The sequence below is a fragment of the Herpailurus yagouaroundi genome, unplaced genomic scaffold (genome assembly GCF_014898765.1).
Source record: "Herpailurus yagouaroundi ecotype Mexico unplaced genomic scaffold, PumYag 195, whole genome shotgun sequence".
Lineage (NCBI taxonomy): Eukaryota > Metazoa > Chordata > Mammalia > Carnivora > Felidae > Herpailurus > Herpailurus yagouaroundi.
In genome coordinates, this window is record NW_024412426.1 from 1,613,752 (window position 1) to 1,640,588 (window position 26,837).

Genomic DNA, 26,837 nt, shown 5'->3' on the forward strand with positions numbered 1-26,837 from the left:
CCAAGAAAAGATTTGGCTCCTAACCTGACAGGTGGTAGCACAGGGCTAGATTTATTTAGAAATACCTAATTAAGCTCCAGAGCAAACTAGTCATCAAGGTGTTTAATTGGCAGTATGTGACCATTAGGAGCTAATTAAGTCGTTCCCTCATACTTTGATTAATGTTTATCATTCGGCCACTGCGTGGCTGGTACAAGTTTAAAGAAAACAGAAGGCCCAGCTGGACGGCCCCTGGATGGTGGTCCCAGCCTTTTCCAGCACCGAGGCAGAACCGGCAGATGGGGCGGTGTGTGTGATGGTACATCTCGTTCCATGGCCCAAGCCCGGAAGTTCCTCTAAATCCATATAATAAGGGGCTATGGAGGCTCTGTTCCGTGCCAGCCGGCCAGGCAGAAAGGATAGTGCAGAGACTGGCTAAGCCTATGTTCAGATCCTACCTCCGCCTCTTACTACCTCTGTAACCATGCACCGCCTGGCCCTTCTGGATTCCGATTTGCTTCTCTGTGGAATGAAGACAAGTAACACCTACCTCACACAGCTCTTGCTTTAAAATAAAATTCAGGGGCGCTGGGGTGGCTCAGTCAGTTAAGCATCTGACTCTTAAGATTTCGGCTTAGGTTCGTGGCTTCAAGCCCTCCATTGGGCTCTGTGCTGACAGCAAGGAGCCTGCTTGGGAATCTCTGTCTCCTCTCACTCTCTGCCCCTTGCCTGCTCATGATCTACCTCTATCTTTCTCAAAATAAATAAGTAAACGTTTTTCTAAAACTTTATTTAAAAAATAATAAGATAAAATAAAATAAAATAAAATAAAAATCAGATATCCTCAATCTTGTGTTCAAAACACTTAAGTGATTCCCACCTCAAAGTAAAAGCTGAAGCCCTTACAGTGACATGTAAAGCTTTTCATGATGTATCTCCTTCCCTTGTCCCCCTCCCCCATTATTGCTCTACCTTCTTCTACTACTACTTTCTCTTGCCTGTCCCGGCTCTGGCCACACCACTCTTCCTGTCTCCTTGGACACACCCAGTCCTCTCCTGCCTCGGGGCCTTTCACTTGCTGTTGCCACTGCCTGGAACATCCTTCTCCCCAAACGTCCACGTGGTTCACACCCTCGGTCTTTGCTCAAGTCACCGTTTCAAAGAGGCCCCTCTGACGTCCCTATTTCAAATTCCTACATTCTCCCCATGTAAAATAAAAAGGCTGGTGAGGGCTGTCCCTCATTCCTGCTTTACTTCTCCCATTTAATCCCATCTAACATGCAGTGTATCTCAGGATCTTGTGTTTACTTACTGTTTTGGAATGCCTACCCCACTCTGATATAGAAAGTAAACCCTATGATAGCAGAAAGAAGGCTTTGCCTGTTTTGCTCCGGTTGCATTTCCATGCCTAGAACAGTGCTTGGCCCGTGGGAGGCACTTGATAAAAATTTGTTGACTAAATGAATGAGCATTAAATGAAATCAAGCGTGCAAAGTGGCCAGTGCATATTGGTGTAGTTCGTTCCCTCATACTTTGAGGAACATACTAAGGGGAACAACTCATTTCCTTCTCTTGGCTACAAGAGGAACTGGTCTCTCTGCCTCTAAGGACTTCATAGCCACCAGGGGGGACAACTCCTCACACACACCTGCTGTACAAATAATCTTCCAACCACGCCCCAGCAGGGGAGCAGAGGAATGAGGGACAAGAGCCCCCTTGTGGCAAGATTGAATGGTTGCAGTCAGCCACCCACAAGGTTTATGCTGTATAAGTGATGCTCCTCAGGAATTCAGACAAGAATGGCACACACTGCCCGCATGAAAGAAGCTTCTAGTTTAGGGCTCCACAGATTCCCTGTAAAGGACCAGATAGTAAATATTTGGTTACAGTCTCTGCTGTAACTACTCAGCTTTGCCATTGCCGCCTGAAGGCAGCTGTAGAGAATATACCAACAAATGGCTGTGACTGTGTTCCAATAAAACTTTATTTATAGATACTAAGACTTGAATTTCAAGTCATTTTCGTGTATCACAAAATATCCTTTCTTTCGTGTGTCATGAAGCATTCTTTTTTTTTTTTTTTTTCCCAACCACTTAAAAATTTGAAAACTGTTCTTAGCTCACAGGTCATGCAAAAACAGTGGGTGGACCAGATTTGGCCAGTAGACCATAGTGGGCCAATCCCCGGTCTAGATAGGACAAAAGAAAATAAAACTCTGTTACTTATAACTGAGGCTTACAATATGGTGAGATCTCAGCCGTTCACTGAAGCTGGAAGTAACTAGATAAGGACAGGAGCAGTCAGGGAAGGTGTTGGGGAAGATTAGGCCAAGCGCTGAGCTAGGGCTACGGGCTGATAGACTAAGGGAAGGGAGGTAAACTTCCCTAGCATGAGCTGTAGTGATAGTAGTAATGCTAATAACCATAAGGGCTTCTTACTAATATACAGGATATAACAAGCCCAGCCCCTAGCATTAACTTAATCTTCAGAGATATCCTATTAGGAAGTAAATTTACTAACCCCCTTTTCAAATGAGGAAATCAAAACTCAGAGGGCTAATAATTTGCCCTAATATGTACAGTCAGTAGCAGAGTCAGAATCTCAGCGTAGGTTGTCTGCCTCCATAGCCCACCCTCCCTCCCTCTAGATTCCACACTTTGATCTAGATTCCCTCCCATTTCCTACAGATCAGATGCAGCTCTGTCCCTGGTGTGCCTGTATTCATGTAAATAACCATTTCCTAAATACACTCAATGAAAAATCAATTACATAGCAAAGTGGCTGAGGTTTGGATAAACAACCTAATTGTTCCCTCTGGGGCTGCTGGCTGAGCAGTCAATCCCTGCGGAGAGAAGAGAGTTAACATTTATTAAGAGCTCCACCTCAGGCACTGAATATGCATTCCCTTCCTCCTAGACCAGAATGGGTCAGATCCCCTCTGGCCCAGCTCCCACAGCATCCCAGGGAAGCTTCTGGTCTCTTACACCACTCACAATAGGGCCAAATGAGAACCCTATGTTCCAAGAAGACCTCTAACTAAGGCAAAACTCAAGAACTTGGCCCCGCAGGGGTGACTTCCAGTTGCCCTTCTCAAAGATGAACATCTAGCTACCTTCCTCTGATTGACTGGATTATACCCCTCCAGGAAGGCCACTCTGCTTATACCCCAAATAGTCCCTTAGGAGTTCTGTTTTCTTATACTTAAAATTTTGCAATTGGAATTTTCTTCTTTTGGATCAGGACCCCGTCCCTAATGAATACGCAGACATACCAAGAAGGTGTATTTCATCAAATCTTATCAATTCTTAACTTTCCTGTAAATTCGTTTTCAAAAACTTTCAACAAGACGGGTGATTCAAAGTGAGCAATTGGCCAGAGAAGAGGCAGAATCTGGGTTTAGGCCATGCATAGTAGGAGAAGGCTGAAGACAGAAAAGTGGAAGATGATGTTCTGATGGACTGAACTTGCATGGGCCTTTTTTTTTTCTCCCCCCACATTCCCCCTCCCCACCCCCCACCAGTTAGCTGTTATCATCAGTCATTTCTTGTGAGCTAGGTATGGTGGGTGGCTGGTGATGCTTGAAGAAGTAAGATACAGTTCTTAACCTAAGACTCACAAATAATGACAATAGCATACAAGGCTCTAGGAACACATTTATCAGTTCTAGAGTAAAGTGATCCAAGATCTGGCCATTTCACTATGAAATCTTGAGCTAACTGAAGGAGCCCTGAACAGGGAGTCAAGACACAAAGGTTCTAATCTCAGTTCGGTTGTATGTGTTTTTGCTGTATGACCTTGCATGAGGACCTTCCCCTCTGGGGGCCTTGGTTTACTCATTCATTCATTCATTCATTCATTCAGCTTTGTGCCAGTGTTGTGCTAAGCACTGGGGATGAATACTGTGACTACATAATAAGTACTATTTCTGCTCTCATAGGTTTTGTAGTCTACTGGGGAAAGCAGACATGAAAGAGATAATTTCACAGGTAGTTTCCCTATAAAATAATGAAGTTTGTCTAGACCAGAGGCTTTCAGCCCTGGCTGCAGATTATAATCAACTGAGAAATTTTAGGAAAGAAACTGAGATGACTAACTGGCCATTACCCCCCAAAGATTACAGTTCTAACTGGGAGGGCTCTAGAATAAATATTTTTATAAGTTCCCCCAAGAGACTAATGTGCAACGGGGGTTGAGAGCCACTGAGCTAGACAATATCTAAAATTTCTTCCTGCTCTAATATCCTATCAGTCTTTATATTCTATGGATAATCTAAGACATATATTTGTATTTCTGTATATATGTATGTGAGAGAGACAAAGGTACACAGAGATGAAGAGAGAGACACAGAGACAGAGCAAGCAACCAAGGCCATGTAGTATGTGAAAAGACAAAATATAGGAGACCAGTGGGAAAATAACACATATCAACATTTCCCAAACTTGGCCTGAGGAATGTTCAATTGGATGTTTGTGCAGAGACTATGTGTCTACTTAATATTCTTTCTTCTTCTGTTATAAAACTTTAGCCACGTGCCCAGCTCTAGATTTCTATTTCCCAGCCTCCTTGTTAGGAAGATGTGACCAAAGAGATGCCAATGGAAGTCATGGTAAGGAACTTCCAGGAAATCTCCTTAAGGAGGAGATGCTCACTCACCAAGGGGACACAGCCTTTATGCCCTTCACCTCTCCCCCAACTTCCTGCCTGGATCAAGGCTGTGATGGCCAGTACATCATTGGTCACCTGGAACTGTGTAGTGACATTCAGGGTGGAAATAATGAGCTAAGAGCAGAGAGATTAAATTAAAAAAAAAAAAAAAAAAAAAGCCTGGATGCCAGATGATACCATGGGGTCATATTCACTAGGACTAAATACTTTTGGATTTCTTTCACTTAAAATAGAAACCTTACTTTGTTTAAATGACACATTGGAGATTGTTTGACACCGATACAGGCATTGTATGGGGGAGAAAAAGAGCTCCTTCAAATAAGTTTGGGAGATATTGCACACCGCAGTGTAGCTCCCCACCTTGTCTGTAAAGACCCCCGTTGCACATTTGCCCATATTAAAGGTTCATAACAGGAGTCTGTTCACTTTATTTAACCTGGTTCAGAACCTGGCTTTCCCCACGTTCCCTTCTCACGACACATACATACTCAGCACACTGCATAGAGCATCTCTTGATATTGCATAACATTAATATTCCTCAGCTCATTATTTGCCAATCTGTAACATAAATGCATCACTATTCACCTGTTGAAATACCAGAATACCTAGCATCTGAGCATCAATACAAAGCATCAATCAAATATTTCATACCAAATGTCACAGACCAACCAATTATATGTTTTCTTGTCCATTTAGTTGTTGGTGCATTGGAGAGACAAAGTCAGAAGCGCCCTTCTCAGAAATAGTTCCAACAACCCAAATCCAAAATGGCCACCGTGAGTTCTCTCCCTCCAGCTGTCGATAGCTCCCAGCTTGCCTTCTGCTCTCAGCTGCATGATGTGTACTGACCTGTGTTTTCTCACTCTGGCCCATCTGGAAGGCTTCTAGGAATGCAAACAAAAACCAAGGCTGCTTAGGAACTAGCTTTCAGAATGAAGCTCTTTTGGCAAAACTATTTCTCTGGCAGATGTAGGAGAGTCCAGATCACCTGGCCATTAGCTTCTCCTCTGTGATAACTAACTGTGAGTGTATAAATAAGACACAACCTGACCTATTCCGCCTTGGCATTTGATTTGGCCATTTCAAGAGTTCCAAGGAGGTCACCTATCTTTTTCCTCCTTAAATTCCTGTAACAGCTAACGAGTCCTTTCATTTCAAAAGAAGCTTAAACTGAAAAAAATCCTATGAAAAGGAACACTAACAAATCCACTAAAAGTGTAAACTCCTGATACTCTTTCCTAAGAACCAATCTTACCAGAGCAATGGTTCTCCATCCCTTTACTTTTAACCTATCTGTGTCTTTATATATAAAGTGAGTTTTTGTAGTGCATATTTTTGTAGATGATAGAGTTGGGCCTTGCATTTTTTTTTTGTATCTGCTCTGACATTCTCAGTATTTTTTTATGTTTTATTTTATTTTATTTTTGAGAGAGAGAGAGTGCAAGCGGGGCAGGGGCAGAGACAGGAAGACACAGAATCTGAAGCAGGCTCCAGGCTCCGAGCTGTCAACACAGAGCCCAACATGGGACTCAAACTCACGAACCGTGAGATCATGACCTGAGCTGAAGCTGGTTGCTTAACCAACTGAGCCACCCAGACGCCCCCATTCTCTGTATTTCAATTCATATATGTAGGCCATTTATATTTAAAGTGATTATTGATGTAGCTGGATTAATATCTGTCACTTTTTTTAACTGTTTGCTAATTTTTGCTCATGTTCTTGTTTCTCGTTTTGCCTGCCCTTCTTTTTCTGCCATTTCAGTTTTAACTATTTTGTATGATACCGTTCTTTCTCCTCTTTTAGCATGTCAGTTGTATTTCTTTAAAAAAATTCCTTTTAGTGGCTTCCCTGTATTTCGCAATACACGTTTATAATTCATGTAAATCTACTTTCAAATATCACTATATCATTTCACAGGTAGCATTAAGTACTTCAGTACTTCTAACAGAGATTCCCCCATTCCTCCTCTATCTCTTAAAACATAGCTGCATTCATTTCATTTAGTCATACACTATAACCACCCAAGGCCTTTTCACTAGTATTGCTTTGAAAACTTATCTGTTGGATCAATTGAGAATAAGAAAAATAAAAGACTTTATTTTACCTGCACTTCTTCCTTCTCTGATGCTCGTTCATTCTTGTTATAGATCCAATTTCTGACTTATCATTTTCCTTCTCTCTGAGAATATCTTTTAACATCTCTTTTGGAGCAAGTCACCGGCCATGAATTCCCTCAGCTTTTGTCGAAGAAAGCCTTTATTTTTCCTTCGCTTGTGAAGGATGATTTCACTGGATATAGAATTCGAGGTTGGTGAGGTTGTTTTCTTTCAACACTTTAAGGGTGACACTGCCTTCCTCTTGTTTGTGTGATTTCGGACAACTCCATTTGAACTCTTATCCTTGTTCTTCTATAAGAAGGTATTTACACTCTCTGGCATTTTTCAATATTTTCTCTTTATATTTGATTTTCTGCATATTAAATATAATACACAGAGGTGTACATTTTTTGATACTTATCCTACCTATTATGAGCTTCCTGGATCTGTGGTTTGGTATCTGTCATTAGTTTTGGAAAATTCTTGGTCGTTATTACTTCAAATATTTCTTCTACCCCTTCTTCTCATTCTTTGTGTATGTTCTACCTTTTGTTCCACTGGATCAGTGTTTCTCAAAGTGTGTTCCCTGGACCAGGAGCATCAGCATCACTTGGAAAGTTGTTAGAAGTGCAATAATCAAGCCCTCCTCCAGCCCAGACCCACTTACTCTGAAACTGTGGGGATGAGGGCCAGGCACGTGTGTTTACTCAAGCTCTCTGAGGAGGTGGGGGGATCCTTTTGCATTTTAAAGTTTGAAAACCACTACATCAAAGCAGGAGAATGAGCACTAGGATACCCAAAAAGGGATGATACAGAGAAAAGGAAGTATAACAGCTAGAAACACCTAATGTGTCTTAGAATCGTGCCCTGCTTTACCTATCATTGGCTTTCTTATTGAGGTCGTTCATGGCTTAAATGAGTTCTAAAGGAAAACATGGGACTGACTCCAAATGAGCTGCCAGCCCCTTTGCCTCCTTTAAGTCTGTTCCCAGCCAGTGGCTCTGAAATCAGGCTGCACATCACTCTGAGAGCCCTCAGTTAAAATGAACTCTAGACCGACTGAACCAGAATCCCCAAGGTTTGAAACCCAGAAAACTACACTGTTAACATGGGTCCCTGGATATTTTGACTCCGTTAGTCCATGACCTGGCAATAGGGGACCACTGCTAGACCCCCATAACTGGACCCGTTGGCTACTCTTTATGAGAGCCCAGCACAACCCCCTCCCCAAAACAATCCCGAAGTACTGTGGCCATATTTAAACAGCCTCTGCTTCACCCTCTCTCCCTTCCTCTACCTTTCCTTTCTTCAGGTTGACCTGGAGTCTTTCACACCCTCAGAGATGAGCTCCAGAGCCAAGAGCTGAGTTCTGGGCTTCATGTGACACCCCCACTCTCCTTTGATACCACCGGACACAGAGCACAACGTTCTCGGAGACACGGGCTAAATGTCCTCACTGACCCCACTCCCACTAGAATGTAGCCCTTTCTCCTCCTTCCACATCCCCAACCCCACTGAGGTCAGCCCTACGGAAACGTGGCCCCACTCTTAGGTTCCAACTAGTTACCCTAATGCCACAGTCCATAAAACTTGATCTTGCCCTAGACCCCAGTCAATAGCTGGGGGCTCTGTTTTTACTAACTGCATATCCTAAGGCTGTTATCTGGTTCCATGCCCCAGGACAAAGGCTGGTACCTTGTTCCCTTCAAGAGACTGCACTCCTTCGGCCTGTTTACAAAGTGTTCCACATGTCAGCCATTCCAGATTCTTGACTGTTGGGACCTGCCACTTTTCTGGTACCAGTGGGCTCTGGAGTCACGCTGGGGGCCCTTGGGCATGGGTTGGGCTTGCGTCGGTATGAGAGGAGTAACTGGACCCTATGGAACCTGGTCTGTCCTTTTTGATGGACTCATTCTGAATCCCAAGACTCCAGTCTTTCCTTCCTGCCAGGGCTGAGGGTGAGGCAAGGGAGGCACCTGAGAGGGACTAGCTCCCAGGGTCAGGCAAGCACAAGGTCAGCAACTGAGAGCAACTTACATTTTATGCTCTAGACTCCTCACCCACCTCACCCTGGTCCCAGCCCGGCTTCCTGCTCCAGTTGCCATGAATGCTCCAGGTCCCAGTGCAAGACTAAAAGAGGGACGCTATCAATCCCAAGGCCTCCATCGAGTCATTCAGCCAATATTTATTATATGCCCCTAGGTAATAAGCACAAAGGAAGCAGAGTTCCTGCCTGTAAGGAGCTGAGCATAGTAAGAAAACATGTAAACAAGAAGTGATAACCCAAGGCTGGCTAGGACAGGTGCTAAGCAGAGGTATATGTGGAACAGCAGAGGAGGTGGAATTAATTACGAGAGACAGCGGAGAAGGCTTCAAGAAGGCAATAGTGTTTCCTGGGCCCTGGACACTGTACAGACTACATCTAGGGAGAGAAAATGGGAAGCTAACAGCAGGTGGAAAACAGAACAAATCAAGGTGTGGTGGGTTCTGCAACTAGCAGGTGGTTGGCATCATTAGAAGGTTAGAGACTTAGAAAGAACAATGGGAGGTGAGGTCTGAAGGAAAGAGGACCAGATGGTGGAGAGCCTTGAATAGTCTGCTAAGGAATGCTGGCTTCCATCTCTGGTACATGGGGCCTCCTGGAAGATTTTGAGGCAGGAGACAGAGTAATTAGAATCAGCATCACAAATCAAGAATCAGAAGTTGGGGGTTGTAAACAAGATCAGCAACGGCAGGGGGGGCACCTGGGTGGCTCAGTCAGTTGAGCGTCTAACGTCAGCTCAGGTCATGATCTCATGCTTCATGGGTTCAGTCCCTGCGTTGGGCTCTGTGCTGACAGCTCAGAGCCCGGAGCCTGCTTCGGATTCTGTGTCTCCCTCTCTGTGCCCTTCCCCTGCTCATGCTCTGTCTCTCTCTCTCTCTCTCTCTCTCTCTCAAAAATAAATAAAAATTAAAAAATTTTTAAAAATAATAAAAATCAGCAATGGGAGAAGCAATTGGGAAACTGTGTTAAGGACAGTCACTGAGCAGTGTCTGATTTTCTGAGTCAAGTTTAACGAATGCCAGGGGCTGTTATCTGGGGGCTAGAAAAGTGGTCAGGGCCAAGGAGCCAGCCTTGACAGGCACCCATCAATCCCCAAGCACAAGCATCAGCCAAAGCACAGGCCACTGCAGAACGGGAACCTAAAGCCACTGGCCCAGATGCTCTGTGGGACAACAACCTCCAGAGCTGCTTTTTGGAGATGGCACACCCAATGGGCCCAGTAGGCTTTGTGGCCTGCTTCCTGGGGTGCACTCAAGCTGCTTCTGTTTAAGAAAATCTCCTCTCTCCAGCCCAGGAAGCAAAGCACCTACCACATCTGGTTTTGGGGTTTGGGATTAAATGGCCCCATCTATCAGAAGCCCTAAAGAAGAATGCCCAGGTAACCTCCAAGCTCCCCTCCTGCCCTATCAGTCCGTGGCTTGAGGATTCCATGACTATCAGATACAAACACCGGAGACTGGTTCTTGTAGGATTCCTTGCTGAAACATTCCTGTGTGTCTGTAATAAATGGACTCCCATCAGTGGTTCACTTCTCTCCAACCACACGAGAACTCCCAAGCCCGGCCACTGTCTTCTCTCACCTGGGCCACTGCTAGAATCTTCTGCCTGGTCTTCCTGTTTTTAGTTTGGCCTTCACTGCTCATTTCACGTTCTACAAGGAAGCCAGAGGAGAATTACTAGTGCACCTCAATCTGCTCAAGGCATATCCCTGCTTAAAAATCCTTTCTGTTGCCTCAGTGGTGCTTTGAAAGGGCTCACCAGAGCCTTTCTGTTGCAGCCCACAACCTCTTCAGCCTCGGCTCTCACCCACCATCCCTCAAACCCCAAGCTCAGCAATTCAAGTCCCCAAACACCTGAACTCTCACCCCATTCTGACCCTCTGCACAGACCACTCTCATTGCCTCAGGGACTACTGACCAATAGAAAAATGGCAGAAGAATGCAAGCCACTTATGCCTTCTTAAGTTTTCTAGCAGCCACATTGGAAAAAAGTGGAAAGAAATGGGCGATCGCATCATTAACAACGTATTTTATTTAACTCAGTCTACCCAAAATGTTATGGCTTCAACATGTAAATCAAGAAGAAAATATTGAGATCGTTTACATTCTTTTTTCAGACTAAGTCTTCAAAAGCTGATGTGTATTTAATTAATTTATTTATTTTTTAAAATCTGATGTGTATTTTAAACTTATAGTATCAATTTGGACTGGCCACGTTTTCAAGTGCTCAACGGCCACGTGCGGCTAGTGGCTGCCATATTGGCTAGCACCAGCCAAACACAGCTTCCTTCTTCTCCATCCGGAGCGCCATGCCCATTGGTCAGGCCCAGCAGACAGAAAGGGCATTGCCTCTTGTGACCAGGTGCTCCTCCTCAGTGCTCCCAGCCCCTGTCGCAACTCTCACACTCAGTTGCTAAAACCTGTGTTCCAATCTGAATCCAAGATTGTAGGCTCCACGTGGGCAAGGACCATGTCTGTCTTGCTTGCCATTAAACTCCAGCACTGAGCCCAGCAGCAAACATACCCCATGTGTACCAAATCAGTGTCTGTCGAAGGAAGAAGCATAATCTCGTGTGTCCCCACCCATCACTAGGAGATACTGAGATGCTTTTAATACTCCTTTAAAGATTCCCTCTTGCCTCACCCTCCCTTTCTCCACCATCCACCCGTACAAACACGTGCACACACACTCACCACACATTCACACACCTTTATACATTCTTGTGAGTCTTGAGTGTATATGTGTGTGTGTGAGTGCGAGAGTATTTGCAAGCCTGAAGGCTTGTATGAAAGTGTTCGGGAGTATACGATGAGTGTGAGGTTGTGAGTGTGTGTGTGTGTGTGTGTGTGGTATATAGCTGAACAAAGACATTCCATACAATAGGACTTTCCAATGGGATTGCCCATGTGGCTAATTTTATCAAATGCATGTTCTCAAATTCCACAGACCCTATTTCCTGGTGTGTGGGTTTCCTTTTCTCACTCTGCCCCCTTTTTAACTGCCCTTCTCCCATGTTACAAAAGAAAGGTGTTTCCCTTACTCATTCCCAACCTTACCATGGTGTCCTCTCCTAGGATGTAAAATCCTTCAGGGCACCAAACAAAAAGGACACTTAAAAATATTATTTGGGGGTGGGTCTCCCCATTGATGAATTAAAGCACAATTAGCCCACCTTCGGACTTCCATTCCTTCCCTGTTTCACCCCTTTTTTAGTCATGGGCTTTCATAGAAGAGGTCTTTAATATATTACAGAGAACGGGCCGAGGGCCTCGTGGCAATTTTCTTGTAAGGATGACATGTCTGCATTCCTCAAGTCCTGTCAAAGAAAGCATTGCTCTTGACAGGTTCTGGGGAGAAGAAAGAAAAGACAACACTGTAAGGAATAATAAAGACTAAGAATGCTCCGCCCCTCTCCCCATGTTAAACATAAACAACCTTTTCAGCTCTTCTTGATAAACAACACTAAAAAGAACCCCCCCCCCCAAAAAAAATTTTTTGAAAAGCCAAACCAGCATAGGCTTGCTAATTCTTTTAAACACAACTGAAACGTTTTCAGGGGCTACTAAATTTGACAAGTTGTACTGGATAAAACGCTCAGATAAAAATTTTATGTGATTACTTTTGAATGCAATATGCATTATTCAAAAGGTAGTTAAAATCTATTTTATCAAATAACGAGATATGTATTCCAATTACAATCAATCCTGCGACCATTTTATCTCATAAAATGTTTAAACATTCTTTTCCTCCTACACCTCCTATTAATCAAAAAAGAAAACTAAATGCTAGCTGCTAGACACATTTATTGTCAGCAATATATACCTTTCTCTTTCATAAATGCGTTGGAGAGTTTATCTCAAGGTCCAATAAAATTAAAGTAGTTCTGTGTTTTCACACAAGATTTTTATTTAATTATTCCCAAAAGCCAACTCCAAAGTTTAGTACACACCCACACACATACTTACTAAAAACTGCCATATCTTTCATCATGTTTTTTGTTTCATAAATAGCTTACAATTTGGGCTGCCCATAACATTGAGTTATGGCAAACTAAGTGACGAGAAACATAGATTTATTTTTGCTTTTATAACTTGTCATAAAATAGATTAATTACATTGTATCTTTCGTGATTTTTATCTCGACTGCATTTAGTAATCTTTTTTACAAGATTAGAAGTAATCCTTCTTACAGTGGTTTTCATAATATTCCTCAAAATACACTGTAATGTTGATCTAAATTAAAAATATAAGTCGGACTTTTTCTTAGAGCAGTAAGTCTGATTTGCAAACTGGTTTGACAAGGAAGACTGGCTTTGCTAAATAGATTATGCACAGGCATTTTCCATCAATTGAATGAGCTAAATCTGAGCTCTAAGATTTGACAAAAAGGTACTTAAGCATGTAATAAGATAAAAGCATTTTATTTTAAAAAAATGCATTGGGAAAGTAGAATGAAATTAACAATATTTTAATTTTCCAACCCTGTCTTCATGAGTTGGACTAGACAAGGTGAAAAACATAAAACGTAATTAAAAGTCATTGAATACATTTTAGAAAAGGCTTTTTGGATATTCCAGAAATTGAGAAAGTAAATAGTTCTAATGATGGATAACAGATCCTTTAGGAAAAAAATTTTTTTTCTGTCAACAAAATTGAAGGGAAAAAATCATTTTGGTTGATGGGTCACTGTGTGATTTGGGGCACTGAACACAAAGAGAGTTCAAATCATTAGTAAAGTTATCACAACAGAACATTTTCTGTTCCTATCAGTTTGTTCAGATAAGCAAGATTCGTCACTGTTCACATCCGTAAAGACAAAACGAAATAAATAAGTTTTCCAAAAAGAACAGAAGTGATGTTGCACCCTTCTCATTCTCTAATAGGAAATATTTATTATCTAATTGGGAGAATCATGTTCATTTCATTGAGAAATGACATCCCAATACATTTTTTCTATTTCATTTTTTATTGGAAAAATTGTTATATTTACGTTATTTTGATTATTTGTACACTTACAACAATTATAATGATCACTCATTCAAGAAGTAATTTTAACATTTGAACCTTACGGAAATATTTTAATATTAAAATTTCTCATTATACACAACATTGTGTGTGTACTCAACACTGCTGAATTATACACTTAGAACTGGTTAAGATGGAAGGATGCCATCTTAGGCTGGCTCAGTGGGTCGAGTAACTCTTGACCCCGGGGGGTGGTGAGTTCAAGCCCCATGATGGGTATGGAGCCCACTAGAAAAAGAAAATAGTTAAAATGGTAAATAACATTATGAGGGTTTTTTTTTGCCATAATTAAAAATAAATTTTTTTCTGGCATAAACATAATATTACATGTGTATATAATATTATTTCATACATAATATTTAAGAAATGTATATTTGGTGACTATCAAACATAATCAAGCATAAAAACATATGACATTAGAATAAAATTCTGTGAGACATAGAAGAGAAAGATGGGTTTAAGAAAGAGAATGAAATAAAATTTCCTGACGTTAAGGAGAGTTTACTCATATGCTTTGTAAGTGGATGATGACAGATATCAAATCGCATGTGTGTATTCCATTGAATACATTTAACAAGAGGTAATGTTTTCATTTAAAGAGTCAGTATTTATAATACTCTGAAGTTATATCTTGAAATCATTTCAACTTAGGAAGAAAACTGTAGATGTTAACTTAAGGATGTTTGAGGGACTATGAGATTTTAGGATCTGGCAGGGGAACCAATCTGCGGGTCACTGCCTTTGGGACAAGATGAGGAGGGGTCCTGGCTGCGGAGACCGCCCTGGGGCCCCCTGTGCAGTTGTGATTTTCTATCCTTGTTCTCCCCAGCTCGTTCCTTAAGGGCATTCCTTTTTCCTGGAGGAAAGAGGTGACCCTGTTGGCCAGAGTTTTCAAAAGGCAGGGGACCTTTTATGGCTCTACATTACAACAGCTATTCTATTCAACGGGAAACACAGTTGGGCCAGTTTTGTTTTTGTTCTTGTTTTTGTTTTTTAATGCATGGACTGGATCATTCATTTAGGAAGGAGAGGAGGTGGGACCTTTATTTATTGAACATCTGCTATGTGCCAGACGCTGTGGAGGATGCTTTATAGGCATAATCTCATTTTCTAATGAGAATAATTAAAGTTACCATATATGTTTGTTATTATTATTATACTGGCCATTTACCATATAGCAGACACAGAGCTGTAAACTTTACGTTAGTGATGTTCACGACTCTTTACAATAACCCCATAAGGCAGCAATTAGGCTCTTTCCCGTTTTACAGATGGGAATATGAGACTCAAATCTTTTTGAAGTTAAACAGCCAGTAAGTAAGAAGGACTGATCATGATGCCAAAGTCCACACTTTTGACTGCAAGCCATACCCACTTAAAGTGAAGCTCTCGGAGTTTTAACAAGTGGGCAAGATCATAATTTGTAAGTCCCAGGTGAGTCTGATTCATTCATTCCCAGTTTTGTTCCAGAGAGGAGTCGAGGGACTGCCCCATGACTACAAATATTCACATCTATCTAGAACTCTCCAAGTCCATTATTCGCCTTGCTTCTTTGCCAGTTTTATAAAGTGGACAGAATTGATTTTATTATAATTATTTTATTATAATTGATTTGTGTATTATTATAATTATATAATTGCCACCCTTCTCCCCTCTTTTTGCAAGTGAGAAAATGAAAGTGCTCAGAATCTTTTCTGACTTGCCCAACCCCACCAACATTCTCCTAATTCCTGATCCACCAGAGCACTTCCGACGGCTGTGGGAGGGAAGCCACGGCAGCTGTTGGGACACCAGACCACACAGGGCTCCCACGGCTGGGCCAGGGTATGGAGTCCTTAATACACTTTCTGTCATGCTTTTGGATATCACTGAAGGCAAGGGCTCCTAACTGACTGTGGAGACCTATTTGGCCACAGTCTCAGAGTTTTCAGCAGAAAGCCTGTGGGCCGGGTCCAGGGGCAGAGGAAAGGGCCTGCCTGCAGATCTTGAAGAAAGAGACGTGTGTGGGGCTCACTCCTCACTGCCATTCCCTGAATAAGGGTGCTTGTTGCTTCACAAAAGAAAAGGTCTTCATCGTGTTTCACAAAAGGACCCGTTTTTTTTTGTTTTTTTTTTTTTTTTACTAATTATGCCCCAGGCAACGGCAGGGGTTGGGGGGAACATTTGAACCTAATCTAAAACTTGGGATCGCCTGGGCGGTTCAGTCCATGAAGTGTCCGACTTCAGCTCGGGTCATGATCTCATGGTTGTTGAGTTTGAGCTTTGGATCCTCTGCCTCCCTCTTTCTCTCTGCCCCTCCCTCACTTGCTCTCCCTCCCTCTCTCTCTCTCTCTCAAATAAATAAACACACTTAAACAAAACAAAACAAAACACTTGCAAAATTCCAAACAGTGATTTGACTGTGAGAACCAGAGCGCTGAAGGAGCATGCTAACACTGAGAGAAAGGGGACTAGAGGCAGACCAGCAGGAGGTGGGGCCTCCATCCACAGGGAGCCCTCTCTCTTGAGTCTCCTGCTGGGACTCCCAGAAGTCCCCTGCTTACTCCATTTGCCTGTTCCCCCCGGAAGGGGTACATTGCAGCGGAGATAAATGGCCTCATAGTTGTGGGTTTTGATTTCTTTTTAAAGGATTAGAGAGGAAGAAATAGCTTTTGTTTTCTTTTCTCCCAGTCGGCTAAACATGACATCTGACCTGCAGGCTCAGAAAACAACTTGACTTGCAGTGTTGAGCCATTAGACAAGACAACAGCCTGGGGTATTCTCTCCTGGAATGGGGGAGGCCCAGGCTGTCTTTTCTCCTAACATTTGTGGCAATCATCAGAAAAGAGCAGCTGTCAGGATCGCCTCCTGCCCCAATGGGGTTGCCAAGCCGCCGCAATCTTTACTTAATTGGTTTATTAATCTTACAACGCAATACCAGCCTCTGTCTCGTTGTGACTCACTAGCTAACCAGAACTGGGTTTTGTAAATATGTTTAATTAAGCTCCAAAAGCCACGAGCCTTCTGTCTTCTTGGTTACACTCTCCCACCAGGCCAGACACCAGCCAGAACTGAAATAAATGAATGGTTGTGCTTCGTTGTCGATCTGTTCCCACTAGGAGGTGGTGAAGCTAGAGCAGGACATTCTGAGGGAAGAAATGTCTTCCCCCTCATCAGAGGTTTACCTCTCCCCGTGACTGGAGGACTACTATTCTGTGGAGAAACATGAATTAAGAGCTCCACAGGGAGAAGGAAGAAAAGGATATCATTCAAACTTTTATATGTAAATTGCTCCTTCTTCCAGCCACCCCTCATCGTCTGGAATGAGACCTGTCTGTCGCAAAGGAGCGGCCCTTCTCTGTGATTCTTTGAACTCCTGGGCACAATGCCCCCACCCTGGGGAGGGTGGGAATGTCCAGGGATGGGTCTAGGGAAGAAACGCATGACTGTATCTTCTGCCACATCATTTTAACAGCTCTTCGCACATCTGTCTCACCCCACAAATGCAGTGATAGCAGGCAAAGACCAGTATCTAGCTCAGTGCAGGACAAATAGTGGACATTTAAAGATGGAAAACAAGGAAGGCAAGCAGGAAGGAGAGAGGGGAAGGAAAGAAAAAAGGAAAGAAGGAAGGGAAGAGAAGGAGGGAGAGAAACAGGAAGGAGAAGCAGGTGAGTAACTGAGGAAGTTGGATGGATGGATGGATGGATGGGTGGATGGGTGGGTGGATGATGGAGGGATGTGGATAAGGGACTCCACTCACTATTACACAGACCCCATGGTTCCAGGAAACCAAGCCATGGTTTTCTTTCTCAGGGTGTAATTTCACTGGAAGAGTCTCTTTCCTGGGAAAGTCCCCAGCGTGGTCAGGGACAGCTTATGTGAAGTCACACGGCACACTACCAAACAACGGCAGCAGGAAGAAAACAATCCCAATCTGTCAACCAGTTGTTTTGAAGACGAGATGTTAAAACAACTCACTGCGGAGGCTCTAGAGGTCATCTTTATTTATCCATCTATTTCGTTTTCACTGAATTGTGTCCACAGGGCACTGAGCACCCAGAATAAACAAAACTGCAAAATTAAATCTACCATCTGGACGTTTCTAAACATCTGGATATCTGGCATCACGTTGACCCGGACTGGTTGTCTCACGGCCATGTAGTTATAGCCCAGAGCACCAGCCTCTTTGGAAGTGTATCTTACATCAGTTTTCGTAACACCCCAGCTTTCCCTCACTCCAGCGATATGAACAGAGAAGGGAAAGTGCATCTCCCCGTGCTACTGAGGAGGGAACTAAGACCCAGGAAGGAACCGAAGCTATCCAGTGATGAGTTTAACGAGGGAAAGCTCTTTAAAGAGGAGGCTCCATGCTTCTGGGGACCCTTTCCAGAGGCAGATGTACAGAACAGCCTGAACTGAAGTCCTCATTTCCCACTGCCCACATACATACATCAAAAATAAGGGGGGGGGGGGCAAGACAAAGGGGGCAGACTGGAGGCTGCTTGGGAACTGGGAGAAGATTGGCACCACTTTAGACATGACCCCCGATACACACACACACAGCCACACATGCGCACACAGATGCCATATGTCTTTAAGATGCATTTTATTTTAAACCCATAAGGAGAAAACGATCCTCTCTGCAGGCCCTCCCCCCTTGCCTGCCAGCCTCACATCCCTTCTCGGTCGTTCCCAGCTTGCTGCAGCGTGTTTTTGTTTTCTGTACTGGGTGATTGATTATAGAAGAGCAAATTAGCTCCCACTGCTTTTAAGATGCATTTTCTCTCTTAAAAAGAGACAAAGATGTGAGCATTACTTCTCTCTCCCTACTGCCTGCCTTGGCCCTTGGCTGCTGTCACTGCTGCTTTAGGAGGGCATCCTCAGAAGGGAGGCAGCCCTGCCTCCCAAAGTCTCCTCGTTCTAGCCCCAGGGCATCTCTCTGGTTACTCCAGGCTATTTTTACCTATCTCTGTATCAATACATGTGAATCCAGCTGCCTAGCACACAGTAGACACTGTTGGATGAACGAATACATAAATGATGAATGAAGTATAAACACTAAGGTCTCAATGAAATAAGTGTTTCTCTCTCTCTCTCTCTCTCCCTCCCTCCCCCCACCCCTCACCCAGCTCCGGGTCCTATGTGCAGCCCCCAAAGCAGAAGCATTGGCAATCACCTGGGAGCAAGGTTGCCAGGGTCCCGGGTGAACTATACCCAGACTAAACTTTGAGAAGCACTGCTGTGTGGTCCTAAGCAGAGGCAGGAAGGTAGACAAGATGACCCCTTAAGGCCCCTCGCTACCTTATACGTCTCTCAGATCTAAGTGGTATCAGATTCCTATGGTTATGGAAGCTGAGCCCAGGATCATTACAGACCCAGAGTGCTGGCCTAGGATGGGGAAGGTGGGATTTCAACTCTTCCTTCCTTTCTGTCTCTCTCTTCCTGCTGTTCTGCCTCTTTGGAGGTCCCAGCTGACAGATCTGGAGCACAGCATGGCTTTGCTCTAACTAATTGCCAACAGTTGGCTGTAGCTACAGATTCATTATTCAAAAAGGCTCATTAATCTCCTAATGCCAGTGTAGCCATGGCTGCTGATGGTGCCTGTCACCTCCCAGCACCCAGGTCCCAGTGGGATGCCCTGGGTCTCTGGCAACACAGCAGTAGGAAATACCTTCCCTCTCAGAAGGCTAAGCCTAGGGACACAGAGCCAGGCTGATTTAGAAACTGGTTAATCTGGGGCGCCTGGGGGGCTCCGTCAGTTAAGTGTCCAACTTGGGCTCAGGTCATGATCTCATGGTTTGTGAGTTTGAGCCCGGCATCGGGCTCTGTGCTGACAGCTTGGAGCCTGGAGCCTGCTTCGGATTCTGTGTCTCCCTCTCTCTTCTGCCCCTCCCCCTCTCACACTCTGTCTCTGTCTCTCAAAAATTAATAAAAGGTTAAAAAAAATTTTTAGAAACTGGCTAACCCCTGCCTCTGGCTGGGGTGGTCCTAGGGGGCCTGACCCAATGATTCAGGTGGGTGCAAGACGGATTATAGTAATACCAAGGGAAGGATTATCTGGGACCTCTTGGTTGAGCTGAGCTGCCCGTCTCATAGCCAGATTAAGGAATCTGTCCCTTTTTCTCTTGGGTCTAGGAGTGGGCTCTTGGCAAACCTTGCAGCATGTTTAGAGACATGGAAAAGGTGCCTTCTAGACAGTTCATGATGAAGAAGTCCTAAAAACCTTCAGAGCCTCTTGCCAACCTGAGTCAGAGGCTCAAACATGCATGTATCCTATGGCTCAGATAACATGATGTAAATGTCTTCCTGTCTTTCTCCTTGAAGTTCTGCTTCTGTGGATTGGTTTTTCCAAAACTACACATTCTTAAGAGAAGGGATGGGTGTGTTGCGTCTTTCACACCTACCTCCTGGTCCCCAATACCTGGCCCTGCTAAGCCATCAGCTACCCACCTAGAGCCATGCCTAGATACAGGGGTAAAGGAGAGAGTACAGGGTGGTGAGGGTGGGGCGAACAAGCAAGACAAGACAGGCAGGGAAAGAGAGCATGAGAAGAAAGGAGCCGTTTGGGGGTACATCTCTGAGCAGCAAGAATATGATGAGTAAGACGCTTGACGAAGGCTGATGCCACTGTTTACATCCAGTTGCTCTGGGACTGGTCCAGACGGGTGAGCTGCCCACCAGCCGGAGGGCTGAGGTGGCACAGCTTAGGGCTTTATCCTCTTTCTTCTTCTAACATAAACAAAATGTTCAGACAGAAAGTTTGAAAGAATCATAGAAGAAATGCTAATTGTCTAATACAGATGGTGGGTATGTAGGTGTCCATGTTTTTTGCTGTTCTCGTTCTTCAAATGAACCAGACCCGCTGGCCTCTGTCATTTCCATCGATATTGTCAAAGCAGATGTGAGCCAGCAGCCCCTCTCTGAAGTCATCAAAGTAGTTGCTAAAACAACACTGCCCTCTGCTGACCACAGGCTCTCACATCTCGGGGACAGCTCCGCCTGGAAAAAGATTCCCGAAGGGCAGGATCAGATTGTTCTACCCAGCCTTTTGCTTTGTCCCTCCTGGGTCTACCCTTTCTTTGCCTCGGTGCCCCCTGGTCCCCCTGGGACCCCCCCAGGCACAGCAACAGGCACCAGACTGACATCCAGCTAAGCTCAGACAATTAAATCATGTGCTGGGGCAGCTGATGTCTTTGTGTCTTCATTTTTTCTACGACCATTTACTGAGTATCTGCTTGTATGAGGCACAGCGCAAGGGCTGTGTGGGGGGCGAAGCGATAGCTCCACGCTGTGGATAAATAACTTGACCACTCGGAGCCTCAGAGACCTACGAAATAGGGATCATCAGCCTCTTCCTTCCCTGGGGTAAAGGAGGACTCTAAACCAGAGAGTGAGAAAGACTGCAATAAACCCAGTGCTTTCTGACACACCTGAAAAGAACCAGAGGGCACTCACCTCCTTAAAGCAACAGTGAACCCATTTCCAGGTTGTTTGTTGACCTCAGGTAAATACCCTAGGCCTTGACATGTTCGATGTTAACCATCCTGAGGTAGCTGGTGCTTAGATATCTCTCCCAATGGAAAGGGGTAAAGCAGACTGGATCATCCTAAGTAGTGGCCACCTATGGGGACAAAGTCCCTGTGTAACTGGAACCTGAGAAGCATTCGGGATAGGTCAGAGCAGGGGCTCTCAAACTTGACCTGTGTCAACGAGAGCTGTTACAACCCAGATTGCCAGCCCCACCCTCAGTCTCTGAGTCACTGTGTGTGGTGTGGAGCCTGAGAATCTGCAGTTTTTTTTTTTTTTTCAACGTTTATTTATTTTTGGGACAGAGAGAGACAGAGCATGAATGGGGGAGGGCAGAGAGAGAGGGAGACACAGAATCGGAAACAGGCTCCAGGCTCTGAGCCATCAGCCCAGAGCCCGACGCGGGGCTCGAACTCACGGACCGCGAGATCGTGACCTGGCTGAAGTCGGACGCTCAACCGACTGCGCCACCCAGGCGCCCCAAGAGAATCTGCAGTTTTAATAGGTCCCCACATAAGCGGACCAGACTGAGAACTAGTGGACTAGGTTGTGCTGTGGTAATAACTCCTGAGTTTCGGTGGCTTCACAGCACGAAAGTTCATTTCTTGTTCGTGCCACGTATGGAAAGAGTCCGTATGGCTGTGCTCCACACAGTCACTGGAGGACCCAGGCTAATAAGTGCCCCACCATCTTATAGCTGCATCTTCTAGCACATCTGACCTTCGCAGCTGCTGTGACAAGGGAAGAGAAAGTGAAGAGTCCTATTTGGGCTTTGAACTGTCTCAGTCCAGAAGTGATGTGAGAAATCATATCCATTCAATGTTTAGAGCAGCACCATCAACAGTAGCCCAAGTATGGAAAGAGCCCAAATGTCCATCGATGGATGAATGGATAAAGAAGAGGTGGTGTATACACACACACACACACACACACACACACACACACACACGATGGAGTATTACTCGGCAGTCAAAAAGAATGAAATCTGGCCATTTGCAACCACATGGATGGAAAGGGAGGGTATTATGCTAAGTGCAATTAGTCAGAGAAAGACAAACGTCATATGACTTCACTCATAGGAGGACTTTAAGACACAGAACACATGAACGCAAGGGAAGGGAAGCAAAAATAATATAAAAACAGGGAGGGGAGGGAGACAAAACAGAAGAGACTCTTAAGTATGGAGAACAGACAGAAGGTTCCTGGAGAGGTTGGGGGAAGGGGGATGGGCTAAATGGGTCAGGGGCACTAAGGAATCTACTCCTGAAATCATTGTTGCACCATGTGCTAACTAATTTGGGCGTAAATTTAAAAAATTAAAATTAAAAAAAGAAATCCTATCCATTCACATTTTATTGACCAGAACTCCTCCCATGGATGGCCCTGCCCGTGTTCCAGGTAGAAGTGATCCATGCCCCTAAGAGGACAGGTGAACTGGATGTTGGTGAGCCCTTGCACTGATGGACATGTCACCCAGGCATCTCCCTTCTCACTCATGATAGCATGTGCAATCAAATAGAAATGGGGTGGTGGTTATTGGGGACATATCTTCAGCCTCTCAGATGTTGGTCATCAGGTGACGATGATGGTGGTGGGAAATAACTAATGAGTGCTCATATGTGCCAGGAATTGTTCTAAGTGCTTTTGTGTATGAACTCACTCATCCCTCACAACAACCCTGTATGGTAAGCCCCCTTCACATTCCCACTGTATAAATGAGGAAACTGAAGCAAAAAGTGGTTACGTAGCTTTCCCAGGTAACACAGGTAGTAAGAGACACAGCAGGGACTGTAACCCCACCAATCTGACATGAAAGTCCATGCTTCTAACGACTGTTCTGCTCCACCACTGGGCTGTTCATCTTATTTTATTGTTAATGTTTATTTATTTTGAGAGAGAGAGAGGGAAAGCACAAGCAGGAGAGGGGCAGAGGGAGGGGGGGATAGAGAAAGGAGGGTAGAGGATCTGAAGCAGTCTCCGCACTGACAGCAGAGATCCCGAGGCAGGGCTTGAACTCATGAACGGCGAGATGATGACCTGAGCCGAAGTCAGATGCTTAACCGACTGAGCCACCCAGGCGCCCAGGTTCACTTTATTTTTGGAAGAGAGAGTAGGGCAGACTGCAGTGGGAAAACCTGGTTTCTGGTAAGTCCAGACCTGAATATTCTAAATATAAACAGGTCCGCAGAGAAACCATTATAACTCTACTGATATACAAAGGAGTTGGCTCAAGCCAGATATATGCAAATGGGGTTCAGTTCCAAAGGAGGGTCTTTTAAAGCCCTCATTGATGACCCACACTGGCTAGAAGACCAAGCAGGTTGTCTCTGGTCCCCTAAAAGATCATAATCTGCCCAGTAGTTGACCAGAGTTTGGGAGGGTGGGGCAAGACATTTTTCTACTTTTCTCTTAGGATTGCCTCCCAGATCATACAGATCCTCCTTAAGTGGGACCCAGGGATCGCCTTAGTCTGTCCTCTTTTCATCTTTCCCCCAAAACCCTCCCCTTGGCCCTGCTCTGTGGGGAGAGACGCTTCAAGCTGTGGTATCCCACCCCAAGATCGGGGCATCTCCTGTCACTGTACCCTGGTGGGCAAGGGACGAGCTCTCATTTGACAATATCATACAAAGAGCCTTTCAGTTTTAGTGTAACTGAGACACAGCCCTAATGATTAAGGACTAAATCCCTCAGGTTAGAGCATCTACATGAAATATAAGCCTTTCTACCACTGAGAGTGATAGGCTTTCAAAACATCCATGGATTAGGCTAATAAAAACTGTTTCTTTGTTCTGTATTACCAAAGACGCCCCCCCCCCCAACCCACTCCGCAATAAACTGGGAAAGGAGGAGCTAAAAACATATATAGTTAGGAATGGGAAGAGAAAGATCCTACCTGGACACCCAGGATTCAAGGAGTTTGGTTTTTTCCTCATGGATGAAGTGGATAGGACTTGGGGGTGAAAAGGCCTCTGGCTGATCCATGAGTGGCCAGCAGAGGGCGCTGGTCCTGTCCCTTAAAGAGTCCATTCCGGAGCTCCCACTTGGCCCCTCTTGATCATTCCATATTTCTGGGGGAATGTTAGGTCATCAAGAGGGATCTGTTTAACCCAAAACACAGGACACTTAGTGCTTCAAAGGGAGTCGGTCTTTGGCCTCAAAATATCAGATTTCTTCCCTGGGGTTTACAATCCTCTCATTTCCTGTTTTTCTGAATAAAAGTTCAAAATCTCCTTGGCAGTGATTTTAAAACAACAGTTTTCAAGGCGGTCTGAAAATACTGGCTATTTTGTTCAGACGACTATCAAAGATTCATGGTCAGTTATTCCATCCATGCATGTCTCTCTCTGTACCCCTCTCTCTGTCTGTCTGTCTCTCTCTCTCATACACACACACACACACACACACACACACACACACATGCAATCATTCACTCAACATTCAGAATTTCTGTTGACAACTCAAACCTGTCTGCAGCCAGGGATCTGACTGAGGAGACGGACGATTGGGAATTAACTGAGTGTTCAAATAAATTATTCTGCACTGAAGGTCTGTATCATGAAGGGTCTCCAACCTGTTTAGGGGTGTGCTTGGCACTACCAAGGCATAGTTCTATCAAGTGGTGACTGAAGCAATTCTTTCTGACCGAGTCACCAGGTGGGTAAAGGCATGGAAATATATCTTTCCTTTCTTGCAGGAATACCTGTCAAATGGACCAGCAGTGGGAATTGTGTGTTGAAAAAGAGGCAACAACAACTCACTTCTCAGCTAATTCTGACATGTAAAGCTTGTTGCATACACAGCTCCTGGAGGGCACCCCCTGGGCTCTGACTCCACACTGAGAATGCAAAAACAGGCTTGAGGGTTTCACACTGTCAGCAAATCCACATCTTGAGAGGGCAGCAAAGGCAGACTTGGGGTCTTCTGGAGCTCTTATTCCAGCTCATGTGCAGGGGAGACAGCCTGACCCTGATGCTTCCTTACCTCAGCCCTGTCCAGGTGCACAAGGTGACTTCAGGTAACCTTGTCTAGGCCATACTCCTCCCACCTAACCAAAAATGCCTTCCCCAGGATCAAGTGCATTATGCCTAAGAATGACTGCTCTTATCAGGCTCCTTGGCTCCCCTGCATAGTGGCTTCTATAGAATAATCCTTGTGCTTTACCAAGACCTAGCCTGTTATTTCTGAACCCGATCAGTGAACATTCACTAAGGTTCTTTCTCAGGGTCTACTCAACCTCCATGCAAACAAACAAGTCCACTTCACCGGTTTCCCAGATGATCCCAGGTAGGTCTTTATCACATTCGGCATTTCTTAAGCATCTGCTAAGTTCTAATAATATACTAAGAACTAAGGCTCTAAAGATGGATATGGGGGGCACCTGGGTGACTCAGTGGTTAAGCATCTGACTTTGGCTCAGGTCATGATCTCACGATTCATGAGTTCAAGTCCCACATTGGGCTCTGTGCTGACAGCTCAGAGCCTGGAGCCTGCTTCGGATTCTGTGTCCCCCCCCCCCCCCACCCCTCGCCAGCTTGTACTCTCTCTGTCTTTCTCTCTCTCAAGAATAAATAAACATAAAAATTTTTAAGATAAATGTGATATGGTGGTATGTATTCTCAAAGAATGTATGCTCTAACTGGGAAGTAAGTCATCAAGAAGGTATTTTCAACACGATAATCATATATTGAGTGACAGAGGCACATCATTGGAGTGATAAGATGTTATGGGACTCTCCTTGTCTTTTCCAAGCAAGGCTTCTTAAGGAGTTGAAGTTTGAGATGCGTTTTAAAGGTGAATAAATGCAGGATGGGTGTCCTAAGGAAAACAAGAGTGCCAACATAATAAAGCTCATGAAGCATAAAAAATAGCAAAGTGTGCACAGGGATTTGAGCTCGATCTGCGCCGTGCCACAGAACTTGGATTTGATCTTGCCAGCAATGAGGAGCCATGGGCAGATTTTTAGGTAAGAGTAACATGTTCAGATTTGCATTACAGATCACTCACTCCAGCAGGGAGTGGCTGGGGAGGGGAATGGGGATGGGAGGGGAACAGAACTATAGAAAATAAGACCAATTCAGAGCTCTTGCTGTAATCCAGACAAGAGATGATAAAGTTAAAACACGAAGGAATGGAGAAGGGGCAAAATCAAGACGTATTTAGGAAATTAAATCAGTGAGACTTGGAGATTTACTGGATGTTGAAGGGTCAGGGAGGGTGGGGAGTCACAAGGGACTTGGGCTTCCAGATTCACTGACTACAAGGATAGCACAGGATACAGGCTGAAGAAGAGGTGTGGGGAGACATCAGGTTCGATTTCGTAGCTCCACTCCACCCCTAACCCTTTGCACTTCTTTTAGGTACGGTTTTACACATGCTGAATGTGAGGGGACCATAGGACCCCTGGGGGAGGTGTTTAGTCCTGGCCTTGACGAATTCACATTCTGATAAAGAACACAGACACGTAGGATCAAAATTTGCCTAGACTCAACTATCTACAATGCCACAGTCCATTATCTACA

At 44.5% G+C, this 26,837-nt stretch overlaps 1 long non-coding RNA gene across 1 annotated transcript in view; it reads right to left on the minus strand.

Moving 5' to 3' along the window:
- Positions 1 to 3,258: 3,258 nt before the first annotated feature.
- LOC121011722 (uncharacterized) overlaps positions 3,259 to 26,837 on the minus strand; it is a 35,978-nt gene continuing 12,399 nt past the window's right edge. Inside the window, exons 6-8 of the long non-coding RNA XR_005781725.1 lie at positions 10,366 to 10,436; positions 6,750 to 9,380; positions 3,259 to 5,528 (exon numbers count right to left, since the gene is read on the minus strand). This is a non-coding gene — a long non-coding RNA (uncharacterized LOC121011722). The remainder of the gene's footprint in view (positions 5,529 to 6,749; positions 9,381 to 10,365; positions 10,437 to 26,837) is intronic.